A 24,148-nucleotide genomic window follows, 5' to 3' on the forward strand; every position below is an offset into this window, starting at 1 on the left:
GGTGCCTTCACCATTCCCATGGTGTCATGGGGCCTTGGTACACTCACGGCTGATGCACGGGCACGCGGGTGCCAAGAACGCAGTACCTAGTTTAGGATACATGGGTTCTTTGGTTCCATGGCTCCATGGTGCGCGGTGCGTTGGTGCCATGGTAGCACGGTTCCTTTGTGCCATGGTGCGCGGTGCTATGGTGCATGGTGGAAAAGTGCTTTGGTGCCATGGTACCATGGTGCTTTGGTAACATGGTGCCTTATGGCCATTGCTTCACATGGTGGTTTGAGGCAATGGCGCATGGTGCCTTGTGGGTGAAGGTGATGATACATGGAAAACCAACTCAACGAAGACACCAATATAGTAGGCAACTATCGGTCCTTTAGTATTTCACATCGAGCATTGTGCTACTAATTTTGCCAGACATCGAAGCCCGGGTCATTGGACAGGTCTCTAGGATTGCACTTGATGGTCACAAAAAAATCTAATTGCGACATGCCTCCACACACCGATGTGGGCCTCGATCTATCGCTGGGATTTTGAGTCCCAATATGTATCATAGAAAACATCTCATTGTGACATCGTAGTTTTTCACAAAAGGTTGCTTGATATTATACTTAACTGTTTTGAATGGAATGCACACGACACTTGAAAAATAAGTGGAAAACTCGGGCGAGGCTATTCCATGGTATTCTCGGGGGTGAGGTGAACTTACAAAACTTAGTACGATTTTTCAAGGATAGATGCATAAACCTTCTTTAGAGATGGATAGAAAAATAATAGGATTGGAGTAAGAGGGACGAACCAAAGCAACCAATGTCTGAATCTCACTGGATCATGGCAACAAAGCCACTCTGTCACATACACTACACCATTATGTATTTAAGTTGTCAGCAATGGATTCTACCTGCTGCTCGATGAAAATTATACTTCAAGGAGGCCACCGTAACCTTTTTGCCACGATGGCTTACGCAATGAGTCATGCCATTGGGGACCGAGGCCCATACTACAGGTCAGCAAGTGGACGCTGGTTGCTTGCGTTACTTCTATCCTAAATTTTGATGTAGAAGCGTTCTGTCATAATCTAGCACACGGTAGCTTCGCGCTATTTGCTTTTCAACCAAGCGTGATGATGAATTATGGAAATCAATGGTCCTTCTCGTACTAGATTGAATTACTATTGCAACACTATCATAAGGAGGGTAAAACAAACCTATCCCATGATGGTCTAAACCCATATCACATTCCCTATTGGTTGGTGAACAATCCAACACTTGGTGAATTTTGCTTTTTAATGATAGGAAGAGCCGACATTGAAGGATCAAAAAGCAACGTCGCTATGAATGCTTGGCTGCCACAAGCTAGTTATCCCTGTTGTAACTTTTCTGACACCTCTATCTTCAAATTCCGAAGGTCTAAAGAATCAGTAGGATAAGCTTTCACGGTTCATATTTGTACTAGAAATCAGAATGAAATGAGCTTTTACCCTTCTTTTCCATATGAGATTTATGTTCTTGTTGAGTTCATCTAAAACATTTGCATATCTTTTAACAGATTCCCCACACCATCCAAACTCCCCACCTAAAAATATCTTCTACACGGACCGGCCGACAGAGCCAGCCTTGGGACCCAAAAGAGGGGCAGTGCTCCTCTTACCATTCACGAATACTTATAACTTTAAAAGTAGTGGTATTTAACTTTTTCCTTTCAACTCCCTCTTATACTAAACATCTCAAGTCATTTCACAAAGTCAGACTAGAGTTAAGCTCAATAGGTTTTTCTTTCCAAGCTGATACTGCCAAGCCCGTTCACTATGCTGTTGTTTTGCTAGATAGTAGAAAGGGATAGTGTGAATCTCATTAATCTATTCATGCATGTCACTAATTAGATAACGAATCATTTGGAAACCTTAAGAGAGTCATAGTTACTCCTTCCACTTACCCGCGCTTGGTTGTATTTCTTCACATCGAAATTCAGAGCACTGGGCATAAATCACATTGCGTGAACATCCATTGGAACCATCGCAATGCTTTGTTTCAATTAAATAGTCGGATTTTCCTTGTCTGCATTAGTTCTAACTTGGCTGTTTGAAACGTGGGCAAGGCCCTCGAAGAAACTGTTCCCAGTCTATCCCGCAACTAGGACAAGGTGACCCAATCTTATCAATGAGCAGCTCGAGTAGTACACCAATATCCGACAGGTTCAGGACTGGGACCTTCGTGCGTAGCCCTTAGATCCAATATTTATCCCAATGTTATGGATCTATTTTGCCGACTTTCCTTATCTACATTATTCCATCGACTAGAGGTTGTTCACCTTAGTGACCTGATGTAGTTATGGGTACGATTGGGTGTGGATAAATTTGGTCCACTAGATTTTCAAGGTCCTCTGGGAGCACACTGGAGACCACGCGACATGCGGTGCTCTTCCAACCATTGGACCCTACCTTCGAATGAGCTGATTCCAAGGTGGGTAGGCTGTTAAATAGAAAAGATAACTCTTCCCAAGGCTCCCACAAATGTCTCTAGACTTCCTAACATTGACGTCGACCGCCATGTCTCTATTTAGGAATTTTAACCCAATTCTCTTTCGAAGTATGCACAAAACGCACAATCTGTCGGGGTTCCCCCGACCCGCAAGTGTCTTTCACATGGAACCTTTCCTCTTTTTGTCCTTCTATGTTCTCATTTGAATATTTTCTACTACCACCAAGATCTTCACTGACAGTCTATCTGCCTGGGCTCACATTTAATGTTTTGCTATGACCGCCACACTCTATTACTCATCGGTGCCTGGCACTTGCCTAGACGACCAGGTGTAGGTCGTGCGCTTAAGAGCTATCTATTTTGGGGCTAGTTGATTTGGGAGGTGAGTTGTTACACACTCCTAAGCATATTTCGACATCCATGACCACCCTCCTACTGCCTTAATCAACCAACACCCTTTGTGGGGTCTAGGTTAGCGTGCAGTTTGGCACCATAACCTGACTTCCAATTTATCCCACATTGCCAGTTCTGCTTAAAGAAATGGCCCACTTGGAAATCCCGATTCCATGGTGCAGCTCAACAAAGTAGTCACACTGTCCTACACATTTAAAGTTTGAGAATAGGTCGAGGGTGTTGCTCCCCTGCTACCTCTAATTATTGGCTTTACCTGGTAGAAATTACATGCGTGCTCCAGCTATTCTGCGAGAAACATTGGAGGGAACTAGCTATTAGATGGTTCTATTAGAGTTTTTTCCCTATACACAAGTCAGATGAAAAATTTATACTTCAGTATCGCTGCATTCCTCTACCAGAGTTTCCTCTGGCTTTGCCCTACTCAGGCATAGTTTACATTCTTTTGGGTCCCAACAGGTATGGTCACACTTGAACCCTTCTACGAAGATCAAGGTCTGTCGATTGTTCACCCCTCATAAGGATCATACCAATCATCTTTCTTATGCCTTATGTGTTATTCACCTATTGACTCACACATATGTCAGACTCTTTGCTCTATGTTTCAAAATGGGTCAAATAGGAAGCACAATGACTAGCGTCTAGACCGCGCAGATGTCAAAGCACGGCAGAGTCACCAACTGCCTGCCCCAATCAAGGAGACAACTTTCCACGAGCGTATCGACAACCCATGCATTAAAAAACCCCTAATCCATACTAGTCTATACCCCAATTCGATCGATGGATCGGCTCATTACCATTCCACATCCAATCGGAGCACATCAACCACCCCTATCCGCTTCCATCCCGACAATTTCAAGAACTCTTTGACTCTCTTTTTGAAGTCCGTTTCATCATTCCCTCATAGTACTTGTTCTCTATCGGTCTCTCGCCAGTATTTAGCCTTGGATGGAGTTCACCACCCGATTTGGGCTCCATTCCCAAACAACCCGACTCATAGACATTGCCTTATGGTGCAACAAAGTCTTGGCACAATGGGGATCTCACCCTCTTTGGCACCCCTTTCTAGGGGACTTAGGCCCGGTTCACTAATGAGTACGCTTCTTTAACTATAATTCAGATGATGGATCCAGCCGATTCTAAAGCTGGGTAATTCTTGTTTCGCTCGGCCTTACTGAGAGAATGGTTGAGTTTTTCTTTTCCTCTGCTCAAACTCAGCATTTAATCCTACCTAACATGGGGTCATGGTCAGAGCGTCTAAGTGTAATAGGGTCCTAGAGTCTACACGCACGATGGCTGTAGCCGCGACAATAAAGAGAGTTAGTTAAAACCACCCCTTATTACAAAGTTCGTCGATGCAGACTCGCATTTAGGCCATCCATGAGCTCGAGGAGCAGAGAGGCTAGTATCCACCTAACAATGACAGCACACCCCATGACCAAACTTCCACACAAGGGGGTGACGCAATGCGTGATGCCCAGGAAGACGTGTTCTCAGCCTAATGGCTTCGGGCGCAACTTTCATTCAAAGACTTGATAGTTCATGGGATTTTGAAATTCATACCAATTATCGCATTTCTCTACATTCTTCATCGATGCAAAAGCTGAGATATCCTTTGTCAAGAGTCGTTTTTATTAATAAGACAAGCCCAGGTCCCTATGACGTACATCGTGGAAGGTATGCCAGGGGCAGGCTAACAATTAAAGTATTTCTTGGCACTTTCCATACCAGGGTTTGTTAGTCCCCCGATGTGCATTCTGGGAATAACCTCGTGTGGAGGGCCAAAACATCCTGCCGCAAGGACTCCCTAGTTATTTAACACGTTCGTGGGTTGATCGAATATGCAGGTTTCAACAATGAGCCTTCCACAGGTTCACCTATGGTATCCTTGTTACGACTTATCATTCGTCTAAATGATAAGCTACAATGGACTCATAAAAATGTCGCGAGCAGCGAACTGCCCTCGTTGCCGTGATCTAGACATTTTACTTGATCGTTCAATCGGTAGGAGTGATGGGCGGTGTGTACAAAGGGCGGAAAGATAGTCAAAACGATCTAAAAGAAGGCACAACCCGGTCATATAAGGCCAATAATAGCGTCGGAGGCACAACTCGGCCAGTTAATGACCAATAATTGCAATAATCTATCCACATCATGATGAAATTTAATAGTTTACCCGAGCCTCTCGGCTAAGTCTATAAACTCATTGAATACATTATTGTAGAACGCGTGTTGCCCACAATATATAAGGGCATCAAATACCTATTATTGACTCAAACTTCTATGACATAAGATGTCATAGTCCCTCTAAGAAGCTGGCCGCGAGGGGATACCTCCACATATCTAGTTAGCAGTCTGAGGTCATATTCGTTAATAGAAATCACCAGACAAATTGCTCCACCAACTAAGAATGGCCATTCACCACCACCCAAAGAATCAAGAAAGAGCTCTCATATTGTCAATCTATACTAGTTCTGGACCTAGTAAGTTTCCCCTTGTCGAGTCAAATTAAGCGGCAGGCTTCACTCCTGGTGGTACCCTTCCATCAATTCCTTAAAGTTTCACCCTTACGACCATACTCTCCCCAAAACCCAAAAAATTTGATTGCTCATAAGGTGTCGGCAGAGTCCTAAAAGCAACGTCCATCGATCCTTGGTCGACAACATTTATGGTGGAGACTAGGGCGGTATCTGATCGTCTTTCAGCCCCAAACTTTCATTGTTGATTAATGAAAACATCCTTGGCAAATGCTTTCGCAGTTATTCATCGTTCATAAATCCAAGAATTTCACCTTTGACTATGAAATATGAATGCCCTCATTTGTCCCTATTAATCATGACTTCGATCTCGAAAGCCAATATAATAGGACAAAAATCCTATAATATTATCCATGCTAATGTATACAGAGCGTAGGCTTGCTTTGAGAACTCTAATTTCTTCAAATAAAAGAGCCAGACGCATGACCCGTAGAGTTAGGTCCAGGTGCATATCGCCAACAGAAGAGACGAGACGATTGGTACAAACCATAGGTGGACCTTCCGGCCCATCAAAATTACAACTATAAGCTTTTTAATTTCAAAAACTTAAATAAATGCTATTGGATCTTGAATTACCACAGCTGCTGGCACCAGACTTGTCCTCCAATGCATCCTCGTTAGGGGATTTAGATTGTACTCATTCTAATTACCAAACTTATTGAGCCCGGCATTGTTATTTTGTCGTCACTACCTCCCTGTGTCAGGATTAGGTAATTTGTGCGCCTGCTGCCTTCCTTGGATGTGGTAGCTGTTTCTCTGGCTCTATCTCTAGAATTGAACCTTAACTCTCCATCACGCATTACCAACATGATAGGCCAGTATCCTATTATCGAAAGTTGATAGGATAGAAATTTGAATGATACGTCATCGGTATGATGGTCGTGCGATCCATCGAGTTATCATAAATTACTGCAGTAACAAGCAGAGCCCGCGTCAACCATTTAACTAATAAATACATCCCTTCCAAAAGTCAGGTTTTGTTGCATGTATTAGCTCTATAATGAGCCATTCGGAGTTTCACAGTCTAAATTTATTCATACTTACTCATGCATGGCCTATTCTTTGAGACAAGCATATGACTACTGCAAGGATCAACCAGGTAGCATTCCTCATCGATGCTAGTGTCGCATGAACCCAGCCTTCCTGAAAGTGTATGAATGGGTTCAAGGAGAGTGAAACCGCCATTTGTAAGATGCATCATCTAGGGAAAATAGGAGCCGATAAAAACCCTATACCCACTGCATTTATCGTATTGTATGACAAACCGAGGAAGGTGAGGGATGCGAGGGTAGCCTTTTGATTCACCCCACGTACAAATACGAGGGGCAAAGCCCGATCAATAATATTTGATAATGCCTAGGCATTTTCTATGAAACATAGGAAATTGACTTCGAGCAAGCCTAAATTTCTCTTTCCCCATGACTGAGATGGTAGGCAGATCAAGACATCGCTTCTTGAGTAGGGATCCAACCTAACTGCACATGCTGAACATAACTCACACACCGTGCGTTCAAATGAATCAGTAATGAATGCCCAAAACCGGTCCCAATGCCCAATAATATATGTCATGCGCTACTACCCATGCAGACATTGCAAGGCTAAAATAAGTATGGCTTGATAGGATAACCTACCCTTGGGGGGAGCAGAGTAGATGAAGGCACTTTGAGGCTAGTACATGGTCGCTGCCCACGTCGGGCACTGGTGCTCAGTAGATATTCGGCTCGGTCCTATCCATGTATAACTTGGAGCTTTCCCCGCGAGCAACATCTAGAGCTCACCGCACATATAAAAGCACTGCTTAGTGTGAAATAAAATGCCAATATCCCTTTCATGTAAGATGCCACTGATAGCCGACACAAGTGCACAATAAAGCATGATCAACGTAATTTTGTGGGCACCAACAGCTCCCACGAACTAGCCATGCATGCTGCCATATGCCCACACTGCATGCGACATGCCCTTGAATATGTCTACTCCCCTTATAAATGCTAAAAAAATTACTGAATTTCCAAGATTAGACATGATTTTTTTAGAGAATCATACTGGACATGTACAGACCAAAACTAAACATTTTGATGTAAGACCGAGCACATGCACTCACAAAAGAGTCACGTAATTTGTAAATGATAATTCTCATTAAGAAAATTTTTTTTTTCAAATATTATTTATGAAGATTCAAAAAATAAATAAAATAAATAAGAAAACAGGAAAAAAACATTTTAAAATTATACAAACATTAGAAAAATATTTCTCACGCATGAAGTAACCTTAAACCAATAATTTAGTGCATATTTGTACGTATAACATAATTATATAAAATATTTATATTTATAAAATTAATAAGGGGAAATAAGAAAACCGTCTCAACATATGAGGTAGCATTGAAATACTATCAAAAACTCTTAGAGAATGTAAGTAATGAAAGGTGTATGCAATGGTGAGGAAGATGGATGAACGCTATGAAAATACTTGGATGATCGAACCTAGGTTTACTCTCTTTTGATTTTTTCACGGTGCCATGGTAATTTCATAGTGGCTATGGTGTCGTGGGGACTTCGTTCACTCACAGCGGGTGCACGGGCCCATGTGTGTCAAGTACACAGTTCCTAATTTAGGATGCATTGGTGCTTTTGTGCCATGGCGCCATAGTGCGCAGTGCTATGGTGCTATGGCGGCGCGGTGCCTTTGTGTTATGGTGCCGCGGTGCCTTAGTACATGGCGCCATAATTCCTTGGTGCTGTGGTGCACGGTGTCATAGTGCTTTGTAGTCGTTGCTACCCATGGTGGTTTGAGCCATTGGCACATGGTGTCTAGTGGATCAAGGTGCTGATACACGGACAACCAACTCCACAAAGACACCACCATGGTAGGTGAGTCAGGGGTATTTTCTTTTCACAATACTACTGCTTGGCAGTGGATCATACTGGATATTTTAGCCACACACACACTTCACAGTCTAAATATGATATACTAAGTTTGCAGAAATGTAAAGCACTCAGCAATGTACAGGAAATGAGTTCCCAACCTTTTTATTATCACATAATTTCAATGGATATTGTCACACAAATTGTACAAAAAAATACAGTAACTCTCCTTTCCTGGTTCAATTTCTAGCAACACTTAAATAGACTGCACTTGGGCAATTAGAATAGTTACAAGCAACAACACCTGGAAGCATGCTTCTCACACAACTGAACAACCTGATCTAAGAATTCAAATACATTCAGAAAATAACACATGCTTACAACATTCAAAATTCAAACTTAGTAACTGTCCTATGTGACTAGCACATGGGTAGCCTTGCCCTCTTAGCTAATTTTGCCAATGTTCAACACTTAGCCAATGTCCAGCCTTTCCAATCTTTGCTCATTTCATCTTTGTCTTGCCATTGTTCTCAACCATGCCTCTCCTTTCTAGCATCATGTCATTCCTGTGTCATGTGATTGCCTGCGCTTGTGCTATGCCGCTATCTGTGCTATATTGCTACGTCAGCCATGTCACTACCTAGGCCACACCACTGTCTATGTTGTGACACTATCTTGACCATGCCAATGCCCACGTCTGTGCCATGCCATTGCTTGTGCCATGCCATTGCCTGTGCTATGCCAGTGCCAATGTTATGCTAGTGTCGTATCATGCCTTTGTTACTGCACACATGCCCGCATAGTTTCCATGCGCCTATCATCACCTCATTTACCAAAAGATGCCTTGCCATCACTCCAACCACTTCGGTCAACAATAGTTTCCTGCATTTTTATAGCCACCATAGCATCACCTTGCTTATCCTGGCACATGTCAAGACCAATGTGCACCGTTTTTATGTCCGAGTCAACCATCATGTCTTAGACTGGGGGTCTAACAAAGCTTTCCCACCATAAGAACTCAACGCCCTCATTGAGGTTGTTTTTAGTTAGCCTTTAATTAGATTGTCAAGCTACCACAAGTTCTGAGCCTTCCCCTAAATAGCATCTTCTTCGATTGAACCTTTCCATTGAATCATGAATTCTGTCTTAGTACTCTTTTTATTGTAACACATGGTCCATTTATCAATTATCTTCTCCATCTTTTATTTATACTATATCACAATCAAAAGATGGGCCCATTTATTTTTATTTTTCCCAAATCTTCAGTATCTTCATTATACATTTTCAGAAAGCTGACATAAAGTGTAAGCTGAATCTTTAACCTTTCTGGCAAGTCCAACCTATAAGAAACTTCTCCAACCTTTTCTATAACTTCGAATAGGCCGTCATACCTTGGGATCAGTCCCCTACTCCTTATCTTTCTCATAACCTATTTCAATATTTTTCGAGTGAGCTTTAGAAGTACTTTGTCTCCCACACTAAATTCTACCACACATCTATGTTGTTCAACATACTTCTTCATGCATTTTTGGGACTTTCTCAAGTTGTCTTATGCCTCAACAAACATCTCATTCTTATCTTTTGCATATCTATAAGTGGCAAGATTCTTGTGTTTACTCTTCAGAGTCACCACCTCCAATAGTGTCATAGGCTGCATGCCTAAGATAAGTTAAAATGTGCTCTTTTATATTATTGATGACCTGTGTAGATTGTTACAAAACTACATTGTATCCAACAAGTCTACCCAATTCCGTTGGCTTACTGTCATATACTGCCTTAGGTAGTGTTTTAGCAAGTAATTTATCCTCTTAGTTTAGCCATTATTTTAAAGATGATTTGCTGTGGAAAACTTTAGATCCATCCCCATTATTCTAAATAATGAATACCAGAACTGACTAATGAACCGCGCATATCTATCTCTCACGATTTCACTTGGAAAACCGAAGTAATTAATCACAATCTAATAGAATAATCTCATAGCAACTTCTGTCCAGCAACTGATTGGAAAAGCAAAAAAACCAACATACTTTGAGAACCTATCCACCACCACCATTATGGATGTATGAGAACTCACAACTTACTTGTCAATTTAGTGCAAGGTGACCATCGTCAATATATTTACCCAACTTTGGAGTCGGGTTCGAATCCACGAGGAATAATGTGAGTTGTGATTAAACTAATTTGAAACTATAGCTATAGGTTGACTTTAAAGAAATGATACAAAAAGATAAAATTGGGCTTTCTGATGATAAAAAAAATGTTAAAGTTTTAACTTGCTTCAGAGCTCAAAGATAAAATTTCAATGGTTCAAATCAATGATAAAGAGAAACTAGTGTTGTGATCACTATGATTATTAATCCTTATTAAACAATAGCTGTAGTGTTAGGTTGTCGTGACTTGTGGGAAACACCAAACTATCAGTTTCGACAATCCATCTAAGTGTTTCTCAGCTTACTTAGATGCTGAACTCCCAAATTCTCTCGAAGTTAGGAAATCATTATATTCATACTGATTTTATCTCAAGTTGATCAATCTTGTTACAATATTTATCATAAGATGGGAGCTTAACCTTCCCAAATCCTTGTTGATAATTTCCTACCTTTAGTTTATTTCTCAGTTCGAGCAAATTAACATAAGGCGGGATTTATTGTTTGCAATCAATAAATAACAATCATAACAAAGAAATATCAAAATGTCCCCGCAATTACACAAACCCTAACTAACTATTAAATCCATAGAGGAATAATCATAGATCCCACAACCCAAGTTGTGGGTTTTAGTGCCACATGAAAAAGAAAGAGAAAACAACAATTATATTCATCAGTCAAAGTAATTAAACATACAAAAGCTGAAGTATAAAGTTGATTTTCTTACAAGTTTAAGAGAAAATTCCCATAACCAAATCAAAGAGTGGAAAATTTAATTCTAAGTATTGAGCCCCCAAAAGAGGTGTCTTTTTCTTTTTTTTTTCCCCCAAGTTCAAGATGTTCTGCCCCCTTTTGATTAGAAAAACCTAACATATGCTCTAAATACTTCATCCTAATTATGGAAACAAAATCATAGATCACAGTATTTTCTCAGAAAAATGACGACGTGTGGGACTGCTTATCAGGAGTCCGATACCTTATCAAGAATGTCTTCAGCTCCTCTTCACATTCGATCAAGTTCTATCTTCAGCTGATGATGAAGCCTGACGGCTTATCAGACATGTGACGACTTATCAGAATTATCATCGCTTCTTCACATCACGTTCTCTAGCACTGCCTAGGCCTGACGGCTTATCACAACTCTGACGGCCTATCACAGGTTATATCACTTCTTCTAGTTGAATCTCATTCTCTGTCTAAGGATAACGGTAAGGCTGACGACTTATTAGACAAGTCGCCAGCTATACTACCCTCTCTACTTGCTCAGAAATCAACTCTTTTACTTCCATTATTGCTGGTTCTCTTGCATCTTGACTTTTACTGCAATATTAAAGAGAGAACAATCAAATATGACAAAAGTTCCTTAAGACTTGGCAATTATTCTTAGTTAAAAGCCTCAAATGTGTTAACATCTACTCACATATCAACACCCTTAACTTAAAATAATTACTTGTCCTCAAGCAACTAAAACACAACATAGAGGATACAAAGTACATTCGGCAGTCAACCATCCATATTATCTAAAAACATCTTCACTATCATAAAGGTCAATTAATTTAAAAACAACAACTGTGCATATTATTACAGAACAATAATGCGACACACAGGAATAAAGATATGGCATCAGTTCAGTGTGCCCTTACTACAAAGAAGTCCCTTCTCACTCATATGTGAACTCAAGCATGTCAATGCGGGGATGGTCAAGAGACACGCACTATCAGAAAAAAGTTCCAGTGAATGTATGACAAATACCATAATCTTACCCTAATTTTCATTACCAAAGCTTTCAGACAGTTAAGTTAGGATCATTGTAGGAATTTTCTTCAGCTTATAATGTAGGATTGGGGATGGTATGATAAACAAGGATATTTAAAGTAACTAAGCCTCGTTGGAACTACACTATTTTTGGGGTCTCACTTATAAACATTTACCTTATTTCTCCCTTTCTTGATTAAAGCACATTTAAGCTGGGTGCAGTTTTTATTCATTTATTTTCTTTTTTTCACAGCTTTTCTTTTCTCATTCTTTTTCTACCACACCTAGCCAAGCATATTTTTTTATTAACCTTCGTCATACTCACTTTAAATCATGCATCCCTATGATAGCCACCCTCAACTTAGGCTATTCGCCTAAGTCAAGGTACACAATGTCCAAGGAGGACTAGGACCAAAACAGGTTTATTGTGATACAAATAGGAAGGTGATAGGCAACACAAAAAAATAGGCATTCAGGCTTAGAATTAGGATCAAGGGATATTATTCAAACATGGAAGGTCATTTAGGATAAAAGTGAACTAATATCAATAATGGCCTATGATCCTTTCCTAACCGCTATACTACAACCAAGGAAACACCAATCGGGAAAGTCCTGGTTTTAACACACAACAGGAGATAGGTAGTATCTCACACACACATGGCACAAAGGTACATCACAAGCTACTACCCATTCAGTTCATGCAATTGTTTAGCAATGGTTATCATGTCACTAGTACTATTGCTTTAAAAATATGCACAATAGCCACACATAAATGCATATCACACAATTATAAAACAGTCCACTGGAGAGATGTTCAAAAATCAACAAAAACATGTTAACTTCCTAAGGTACTTGCATTTCTCCTACTCAACAATAATATTTTACAACAAATCATAATATGCCTAATCATGCTAGATCTACTAGGAAAAAGACTCTGGGGAAAACAGGCATGTCAACAAAAACTCCAAGAGGACATCAACACCCACAAGTAGCCCCACCATCAACTTAAAATCATGCAATGTCCCCAAGACGTCAAACCAAAACAAGAGAGAAACATACCTGTGGCACCATGGGTGTAAAGATCTGATGTCAATCATATAATACGAATACAAACAACAAAATACCTTGGGTTGCCTCCCAAGCAACGCCTAATTTAGTGTCGTGGCATGACCCAACTCAGTTTTTTCCTCCACCTTAAGGATATGAATTTCACTCCCAACTTAGAGTCCATATTTTTGCCTCACTCATAGGGGGTGGTACAAAAATTAAGGAATCAAGTAATAGAATATACATGGTAAACCACTCGGCCATAAAGTGAGGTGTGTTTTTATATTGCTGGTCTCATGTAAAATAAAGAATATAGGATTCTTGTTCCTTATCTTCACACTCTTCTACTATTTTAAATGATTCCACTAACAAGATATCATCTAAATATAATGTAGAAAAGTGCTTCGAATGTGGCCCAATAAAATCCTACTTCAAAATTAACACTATCCTCAACACCTTCACTTTTATCCACCTTCTCAATGTTAGTCTCAATATCAAGATGTCAATCGAGTGGCTGCGATTCTTGTGTTTTAGCCAAAAATTGGGTAATGTCATCCTCATATTCTTCTTTGTTTAGCTATTGTAGACATGGCAGAAGTGGTAACTCCTCAGCTCTGCACATAACTATGCTTAATTCTCTAAAATTCATTTCATTCATTTGTCCGTTTGAATCGTGATAGCATACATATCTTTAGAGTGATCAATTTGACCATAAGATAAACACCAAGTTACAATCTATTCCTAAGTTAGAACAGTGTCTGTATCATATTGTTAAGGTCCCGTCCATGCACTTCCATCTAAATCTAGAAAGTAAGCCTCATAATATGGTCTCCCACAATAATAACAAAAATCATCATCACTCAAAAAACCTTCTATCTAGGATGACATCTCAAGAAAGGTGTGAGAAAAAATAAATATAAAAGGAAATAGAAAAAACTAAACAAATATTTAAAAGTTTGAATTCAACCAAGTAAGCTAAAATTCCAAAGCAGCTCAATACCCCCGACAACGGCGTCATTTTTGATAACGCTTAACTTATACGTCAATTTAGTGCAAGGCGGTCAATGTCAATATATTAACCCAACTTTGGAGTCAGGGTCGAATCCACAAGGAATAATTTGTGTGGTGATTAAACTAATTTGAAACTATAGCTAAAAGTTGAATTCAAATAAATGATACGAAAAGATAAAATAGGGATTTTTGATGATCAAACAAATATTAAAGTTTTAACTTGCTTCAGAGCTCAGAGCTAAAATTTTAATGGTTCAAATAAATGATAACGAGAAACTAGGGTCGTGATCACTATGATTACTAATCCTCATTAAACAATAGCTATAGTGTTAGGTTCTTTTGACTTGTGGGAAATACTAAACTATCAGTTTCGACAATCCATGTAAGTGTTTCTCAACATACTTAGATGTTGAACTCCCTAATTCTCTTGAACTTAGGAAATCATTCTATTTACAACATTAATGATTAGATGGGATCTTAACCTTCCCAAATCCTTGTTGATAATTCGCTACCTTTGGTTTATTTCTCAGTTCGAGCAAATCAACATAAGGCAGAATTTATTGTTTGCAACCAATAAATAATAATCATAACAAAGGAATTTTCAAGATGTCTCCACAATCACTCAAACCCTTACCAACTATTAAATCTATAGAGGAATAATCATAGATCCCACAACCCTAATTGTGGGTTTTAGTGCCACATGAAAAAGGAAGAGATAGCAACAATTATATTCATCATTCAAAGTAATTAAACATACAAAAGATGAAGTTTGAAGTTTATTTTCTTCCAAGTTCAAGAGAAAATTCCCACAACTAAATCAAAGCAATGAAAATTGAATTCGAAGTTTTGAGACCCAAAAAGAGCTGTCTTTTTCTTCCCCCCCCCCCCTTAAGTTTAAGATGTTCCGCCCCCTTTTGATTAGAAAACTCTAACATATGCTTTAAATACTTCATCCAAATTATGAAAAAAAATCACAGATCATAGTATTTTCTCGGACAGATGACGACATGTTTGATGGCTTTTCAAGAGTCTGATGCCTTATCAAGAATGTCGTTGGCTCCTCTTCATATTTGAACAAGTTCTGTCTTCAGCTAACGATGAAGCCTGATGGCTTATCAAACTTGTGATAACTTATTAGAATTGTCGCTGGTTCTTCACTTCAAGTGCTCAATCACAACCTAAGCCTAATGATGAGTCTGACAGCTTATTACAACTCTGACGGCCTATCACAGGTTGTCGTCACTTCTTTTCGCTGAATCTCATTCTCTTTCTAAGGCTGACAACAAATCTGATAGCTTATCATAAGGCTAACGACTTATCAGATAAGTCATCAGCTATAATTCCCCCTCTACTTTCTCACAAATCAACTCTTTCACTTCCATTATTGCTGGTTCTCTTGCATCTTGACTTTTACTAGAATATCAAAGAGAAAATAATTAAAAACAACAAAGTTTCTTAAGACTTTACAATTATTCTCAGTTAAAATCCTCAAATATCTTAGCATCTGCTTAGAAATCAACGCATTGACATCTACCTTAGGAAATAGGTAGAGACTATAACAAACCTACCTCTTTCATACGTTCAGTCTTATTTCTTTGGCTTACCTAACAAGTCTTCCCATATGCTTTAATGTCATCTTCTATCTTTGGCAAAAAATATACATGGGACAGTAGAGCTAACTTTCGCTCAACATCCAGATGGGCATCCCAAGGAGTGTCATGCACCTCTTCCATTATGTCATTATACAATCCACCACCCTGAGGTATCACGATTCCACCCCACTTAAACTAAAAGAGATCATCCTCTATCCAATACCTTCGTATGATACCATCTTTCACATAACCCATCCACTTCACATAGAGTGGGTCATTAGCAGCACATAATTTAATTCTATCCAAAAAATCACATTAAAGCCTACCAATAGAGTATACTGCAAAAAATACCTCTTTCCGAAACCTTGTTGTGCTTCCCTGGTTTCTGCTCCCACAAGAATTCTTGCTCAGCTAGGAATTCTTGCCATTGAGTCTGCTTTGGACTCAACTTCTTCTGTATTTTAATGAAAGTGCTTGCAGCATTGTATGTCTGCCCCAAAAGCTGAGTACCTAGCAAATACACCCTCCAAGTCTGCAAAGAATGCTCTATTGAAACTATCTCTTTTTCATAGGTCGAATATCTTTGCTCAGTATAACTCAATTTTTTACTTTCAAAGGCTACAAGATGGCCCTATTGCACCAACATGCCCCCATAACTTTGTCTGACGCATCAGTGTGTACTTGAAATTGCAACTCAAAGTCTGCCAGCTTTAATATGTATTTTGAGGCAATAGATTCCTTCAGCATCTGAAATGTTGCATCCCGCTTATCAGACCATACCCACTTGACATCTTTCTTCAGCAAATCTATCAAAGTAGTGACTTTCTTAGAATAACATGCAATAAACTTGCGGTAATAGTTAGATAGCCTTAAAAATGATCTTAATTCTTTGACCCCATTAGGAAGCTGCCATTCAATAACCGCTTGCACCTTCTTTGGATCCATCCTCACTTTGTTTTGACTAACTAGGTGCCCAAGGAACTTCACTTCCTATTTAGCAAACTCGGTCTTTTCCATCTTAACATAAAGTCTATACTCCTTTAAATGGGATAATACCAACTTCAAATATTCAGAATGTTCATCAAGGGAGCAACTATAAATGACTATGTCATCTAGATATACCAATACAAAATCGTCTAGGTAATCAACAACACATTATTCATCAAGTTGCAGAACATTGTGAAGATGTTTGTCAATACAAATGGAATAACAAGAAACTTATATAAACCATACCTTATAACACACATGGTGTTTGGCTCATCTCCTTCTGTAATTCAAACCTACCAATAACCCTATCATAAATCGATCTTTGTGAACTAGCATGCCTTGCTTAGCCTATCTACGAGATCCTACACCAATGGGACAAGGTACTTGTTCTTTACATACCACTTTATTCAATGCCCAGTAGTCCATATACATCCGCATTGAATCATCCTGCTTCTTTGGGAACAAAACAGCAGCACCATAAGGAACCTTAGAAGGTTGAATCAAGCCCGCGTCGAATAATTCATTTAATTGTTTCCATAGTTCATCCAACTCTTTGGGAGCCATTCTATAAGGAGCCTGTGCAGGGGCAATAGAACATGACATCAACTCTATCTTGTGATCAATGTCCCTTCTTTGCTGTAACTTTATAGGCAACTCGTGAGGCATCGCATCAGCAAATTGCTTCAATACTTCAGCAACACAGTCTAGTACCTTAACCTTCACAGCTGGTTTTACTTCAATCATTGTAGCAAGGAATGTTTTATCACCTTTCTTCAATTATTTCTCAACCGTAATAGCAGAAATAATGGGCTTTTTTTTTTAATTTATTCTCTTCTCCATAAGGATTAGTAGCCTTAATGAGATTTAGATTGGCCTCTTCCATGATCATCACTCCATCCAAGTGAGTAAAATGAACTAAGTGAAATTTTCTAAGGAAATCTTTTCCTAGAATGACTTCAAAATCACCCAATAGTATAGCCATGAAGTTATGTTTTCCCGTCCAACTCCCAATCACCATCTGTACATCATAAGTCGTGCCTACAATGGCTTGTGCCTAGGAACTCATTGTTTTTACATAGGATGGACGTTTCTTCAACTTTAGTCCATATTTTGCAGCAACTTTAGCATCCGACAAAGTATGAGCGGCCCCGGTATACACCATTTCCATCAACTTTCATGTCTATGTGAATTAAAGCACCATGAGGGTTGAATAACTTTGAGGATTCACCAACAACATTCAATAAACTGATATGGTTTACTGACAAACTTAAAGGATTTTCCAAAGATAAAACAACTTAGTCACCCCCATCTTGATTCATATTTATATCAAGCATAGCATTAACTCTTTCATGATTGGGACAACTCTTGGCCAAATACAGTCCACCATAAGTCCAACAGCTCTTTGTGTTGCCATCTTTCCATATGTTCTTGTTGTTTCCAGTATTTTATGTGGCCTTATTCTTATCACCCTTGTTATTTTGTCTTTCTTTCTTCCCTTTCGCTTTCTTCTCAGCCTTCTTCTTAGACTTTGAGGAAGTGGGAATGTTAGAATCAAAATGAGTTGAGCAAAAATCCACCAATGAGTTAGCTGTAGCAATTGCACTAGGCAAGTCTTTCATATTCAGCCTCCTTAGTTTGTTATGGGCCCATGCCTACATTCCTTAGATGAAGTTATGTAACTTTTTTTCACAATACAAGTTTTGGATGTCTAACATCAAAGAACTAGATTCTTTGATATATTCACGAATTGTTCTATGTTGCCTTAGCCTTTTTAACTTGTTTCTGGCAATTTATGAGGCATTACTAGGAAGGAATCGGTCCCTTATTTCCTTTTTCAACTTTTCCCAAGAATCAATTTTGGCACATCCAACACTTTCATCATTCGCATTCTTAGTCCTCCACCATAATTTTACATCACCCGTTAAGTACATCGTGGTGATGTTTAACTTGTCCGTTTTATCAACTCGGGCAGTAGAGAAATACTGCTCCATATCCCGTAGAAAATTCTCCAATTCCTTGGTATTTCTAGCACCCCCAAAAGGTTTGGGATCATGAATTATGAGATTGAAATTGCCGTCATGAGACTGCCTAGACGTAACCACAACACGTCGCAGCCCTATCATCTCTATCTACGGGTCTGACATCACCTTGGCTTGGTCTTGCACCAGCGACTTCAAGGCCTCGTGTGTGCTAAAAAATTGCATGGACCATTCATCAGAATGGCTATGCAACAGTGCCAGTTCTTCCTTCTAGGCATTGATCTAAGTTATCAAATCCACCAAACCTTTAATTTGTTTGATTTTGTCAGTAATTTCATTGAAGTTCCAAACTTGTGTAACATCTTTTTTTAATTGAGTGACAGCCACCATTTTCATACAACAACACTCTTATACCAGTTATAATGGGGGCGTTTTATTTAACATCACCACTTCTTAGCTGTTGCACCACATCAAAACACTTCAGCCACAAACACAGTGCACAGTCTAAGTATAATAGACTAAGTTTGCAAAAACATAAAGCACTCAACAATGTACAAGAAACAATTTCCTAACCTTTCTTATTCTCGCAGAATTACAAAGGATAATGTCACATGAATTGTACAAAGGCATACAATAACTCTCCCTTCCTTGTACAATTTCCATCTACACTTAAATAAACTGCACATAGGATGTTACAGTAGTTACAACCAATCACACCTGGCAGCATACCATTGGACATGGCTGCATGCTTATCACATGAATCAACAACCTGATCTAAGCATTAAAATACATTCTAAGAATAACAAATGTTTAAAACATTCATAATTCAAACATAGCAACTGCCCCATGTAACTAGCACATGGGAAACCTTGCCATCTTAGCTAATTTTTCCAATGTTAAACACTTAGCCAATTTCCATCTTTTCCAACACTTGATCATTTTCTCTTTGTCTTTCCATGCTTCTCAGTGGTGCCTCGCCTTGCAAGCATTAGTGTCATATCATTGCCTGCGCATGCGCCATGCCACTACCTATGCCGTGACACTGTGTTGACCATGCCAATGCCCATGCCATTGCCTATGCTATGCTAGTCAAAATGTCATGCCAATGTCAATGGTACGCCAGTGTCATGCCATGCCTTTGTCACTTCACCCATGCCCGTATAGGTGCCACGTGCCTGTCGTTGCTTCATGTTCCCAAGGTTGCCTTGCCATCACTCCCGCCACCTTGGTCATTAATAGTTGTTTTCTATTTCATAGCCGCCACAATATAATATTTCTTTTCTTGGTACATGTCAAGGCCAATGTTCACCTTGACATAGTCATGTTAGCCATCATGTATGAGATTGAGGGTCTAACAGTTGGCCACTGTAGGTTCTTCAGTATTTAACATCGACCGTTATATGTTGTCAATTTTCTTTGAACATTGGATCCTAGGTTCATTGGACATATCTATAGGATTTTACATAACGGTCACAAAAACCTCTAATTGAGACATGTCTCCACGCACCGAAGTTAGCCTCAATGCATCATTGGGCTCTTGAGCCATACTATGTGTCACAAAAAACCTCTAATTACGAAGCTGTAGTTTTTCACAAAAGACCACTTGACATCATACTTAATTATTTGGGATGGAACGCACGCGACACTTGAAAACTAAGTGGGTAACTCAGCTAAGGCTATGCCGCAGCATGCTCTAGGGCGAGGTGAACTCACAAAACATAGTGGAATTTTCCAAGATTGATGCACAAACCTCTTTTGGAGATGGACAAAAAATGATTGGATTAGAGAGGGAGGGAAGAATCAGAGCGGCAAAGGGATGAATCTAAGTGGATCATGGTAGTAAGGCCACTCTGCCACTTACAATACCCTGTCTTATATTTAAGTTATCTTTAAAGGATTTTTCTTGCAGCTCCATAAAAATTGTATTGCAAGGACGCCACCACAAACCTTTTGCCATGATGGCTTAGACTATAACACATGCCCCTACTGTGGGTCACCAAATGGAAGGAGGGCGCATGCATTGCTTTAGCCCAAATTTTGATTTATAGGTCTTTAGTTATAATCAAGCACAAAAGATCTTTGCGCCACTGGCTTTTCAACTATAAGCGCGATAACTAATTATGTGAATCAATGATTCCTCTCGTACTAGGTTGAATTACTTTTATGACACTGTCATAAGTTGGGTAAAACTAACCTATCTTATGATGTTTAAACCCAGATCACATTCCCTATCTGTGGGTGAACAATCAAATACTTGGTGAATTCTGCTTCACAATGATAGGAAGAGTTGACATCGAACAATCAAAAACCAAGGTCGCTATGAACGCTTGCGTGCCACAAGCTAGTTATCCCTATGTAACTTTTCTGACTTCTCTAGCTTCAAATTTCAAAGGTCTAAAGGATTGTTAGGACATTCTTTCACGGTTCGTATTCATATTGGAAATCAGACTCAAACAAGCTTTTATTCTTCTGTTCCATACGAGATTTCTATTCTAATTGAGCTCATCTTAGGACCCTGTGTTATCTTTTAACAGATGTGCCACACCAGAAAAACTCCCTACCTGACAATGTTTTCTGCTCCAATCGTCCAATAGAGCGAGCCTTAGGTCCAAAAAGAGGGGCAGTGCCTCAAGCTCAACAGAGTTTTCTTTCCCTGCAGATTCTTCAAAGACTATTCTCTTGGCTATGGTTTTGCTGGATAGTAGATAGGGACAGTGGGAATCTCATAAATCCATTCATGCACGTCACTAGTTAGATGATGAGGAATTTAGCTACCTTAAGAGAGTCATATTTACTCCAGTCGTTTACCTACGCTTGGTTGAATTTCTTCACTTTAACATTCAGAGTACTGGACAAAAATTACATTGCGTGAACATCCATTGGGACCATTGCAATGCTTTATTGTAATTAAATAATCAGATTTCCCTTGTCCGTACCAATTCTGAGTTGAATGTTCAATGCACGGGGAAGGCCCTTGAAGGAATTGTTCCCAATATGTCCCCCAACTGGCACACGGTGACTCGATCTCATCATGAATGAAACTTAAGCATTCCATCGATAGATATTCCATAGATTGTCGACTTTCCTTACCTACATTATTCTATCGACTAGAGGTTGTTCTCCTTGGAGACCTTAATGGTTATTAGTATGATTGGGCATGGATAACATTTACTCTTCCATATTTTCAAGGGCATCTGAGAGCGCACCTGAGACCACACGATGTGTGGTGATTTTCTAGCTATTGGACCCTACCTCCGAATGAGCTGATTCTAGGGTGGGAAGGCTATTAAACATAAAATATAACTCTTCCCTAGGCTCCCATTGAAGACTCTGGACTTCTTAATGATGTTTTTGACCGCCACATCCTAGTTCTAGAATTTTAACCTTATTATTTTTCATAGTACATGCGAAATGCGCTATCTGTCAGGGTTCCCCAAAACCTTAGATCGGCTAACCCATGTTCAAGTGTTGTTCACATGGAATCTTTCCCATCTTCAGCCTTCAGAGTTCTCATTTGAATATTTGCTACTACCACCAAAATCTGCACTGAAGATGGTTCCACCTAGGATCACGCTCAAGGTTTTGCAGTGACTGTTGTTCCCTTCTACTCATTGGGGCCTGGCACTTGCCTCGATGGACTGGGGTAGGTCGCGCTCTTACTATCAATACATTTTAGGGGCTAGTTGATTTGACAAGTGAGTTTTAACGCACTCCTTAGCAGATTTTAACTTAAATAACCACTGTCCTACTATCTTATCAACGAACAACGTTTGTGGGATTTATGTTAGAGCATAATTTGACACCGTAACCTATATTTTAGTTCATCACACATCGCCATTTTTTCTTACTCTATGGCGTGGCTGAATAAAGAAGTCGCGTCGTCCTACCTATTTCACGTTTGACAATAGGTCTATGGCATTGTGTCTTTGAAGACTATAATTGTTGGCTTTAATTGATAGAACTCACACGCAAGCTTTAGCTATCTTGAGGGAAACTTTTGAGTGAACGAACTACTAGATGACTGGATTAGTATTTCTCCCCTATTCCCTAGTCCGATGAATGATTTGCATGTTAGTATTGCTAGGGGCCTCCACCAGAGTTTCCTCTATCTTCATCCTACTCAGGCATAATTCACCATCTTTTGGGTCCCGACATGCATTCTTCCACTCAGACCCTTCTCAGAAGATCGAGGTCGATCGCCAGTACACCAATTAGGATGATCCCACCAATCAACTTCTTTGTGCCTTATGGGTATACTCGTCCATTGACTCACAAACAAATCAGACTCCATGGTCCATGTTTCAAGATGGGTAAAATAAGGAGCCCATAGGCCAGCATCAAAAGAGAGCAAATGTAGAAGCACGCTAGAGGCACGCACTACCTGCCATAATCAAGGAGACAGTATTCCATGAGATTATCGAGATCTCGGGCTTTAGATCACCCTAATCTATGCTGGTCCATGCCCCGATCGACCGGCATACCGGCTCATCGCCATTTCATATCCGATTGGGGGGTATCGTAGGTCCCTATCCGCTTCTCTATCAATAATTTCATGCACTCTTTGACACTCTGGGGACTTAGGCTCGGTCTGCCACTAAGGATGCTTCTCCAGACTATAATTCAAATTATGGAGCCACCCGATTCTAAGGCTGGGGTATTCCCAATTCACGCACGCTAGGGACGAGGGGGAGTCACTCATGTGGAGGGCCAAATCATCCTGCCCATGCTGAAGCCCCAGTTATTAAACAAGTTTACTTGTCATTCTACTGTGCACGTTTCGACAATAATCTTTCTGTAGGTTCACCTATGGAAATCTTGCTATGACTTCTCCTTTTCTCTAAATGATAAGGCTTAATGGACTTCTTGCAATATCGTAGGCAGCGAATCGCCCATATCACTGTGATCCAAACATTTCACCAGATCATTCAATTAGTAGGAGAGACAAGCGGTGTGTACAAAAGGCAGGGACATAGTCAACATGAGATGATGTCTCGCGCTTACTAGCAATTCCTCATTGAAGATAAACAGTTACAATGATTTATACGTATAACAATGAAATTTAATAAATTACCTGGGCCTAGTTGCCAAGGCTAAAAACTCATTGAATACATCAGTGTAGCATGCCTGTCGCCCAAAACTTCTAAGGACATCATAGAACTATTATTCCCTCAAACTTCTAAGGCCTAAAAGGTCGTAGTCCCTCTAAGAATCTAGTTACAAAGGGATACCTCCGCAGAGCTTGTTAGCAGGTTGATGTCTTGTTCATTAATAAAATTAACTAGATAAATTGCTCGACCAACAAAGAATGACCATGCTCCATAACCCATAGAATCAAGAAAGA

At 39.7% G+C, this 24,148-nt stretch overlaps 4 pseudogenes; 1 reads left to right on the forward strand and 3 right to left on the reverse strand.

Moving 5' to 3' along the window:
• Nucleotides 1-790: 790 nt before the first annotated feature.
• Nucleotides 791-4,133, reverse strand: LOC124892571 (annotated as a pseudogene).
• A 226-nt stretch (nucleotides 4,134-4,359) lies between these two features.
• Nucleotides 4,360-4,515, reverse strand: LOC124892573 (annotated as a pseudogene).
• A 646-nt stretch (nucleotides 4,516-5,161) lies between these two features.
• Nucleotides 5,162-16,786, reverse strand: LOC124892562 (annotated as a pseudogene).
• A 3,132-nt stretch (nucleotides 16,787-19,918) lies between these two features.
• LOC124892563 lies at nucleotides 19,919-21,558 on the forward strand (annotated as a pseudogene).
• Nucleotides 21,559-24,148: the final 2,590 nt, after the last annotated feature.

Source organism: Capsicum annuum, unplaced genomic scaffold, assembly GCF_002878395.1.
Source record: "Capsicum annuum cultivar UCD-10X-F1 unplaced genomic scaffold, UCD10Xv1.1 ctg4857, whole genome shotgun sequence".
NCBI classification, from domain to species: Eukaryota; Viridiplantae; Streptophyta; class Magnoliopsida; order Solanales; family Solanaceae; genus Capsicum; species Capsicum annuum.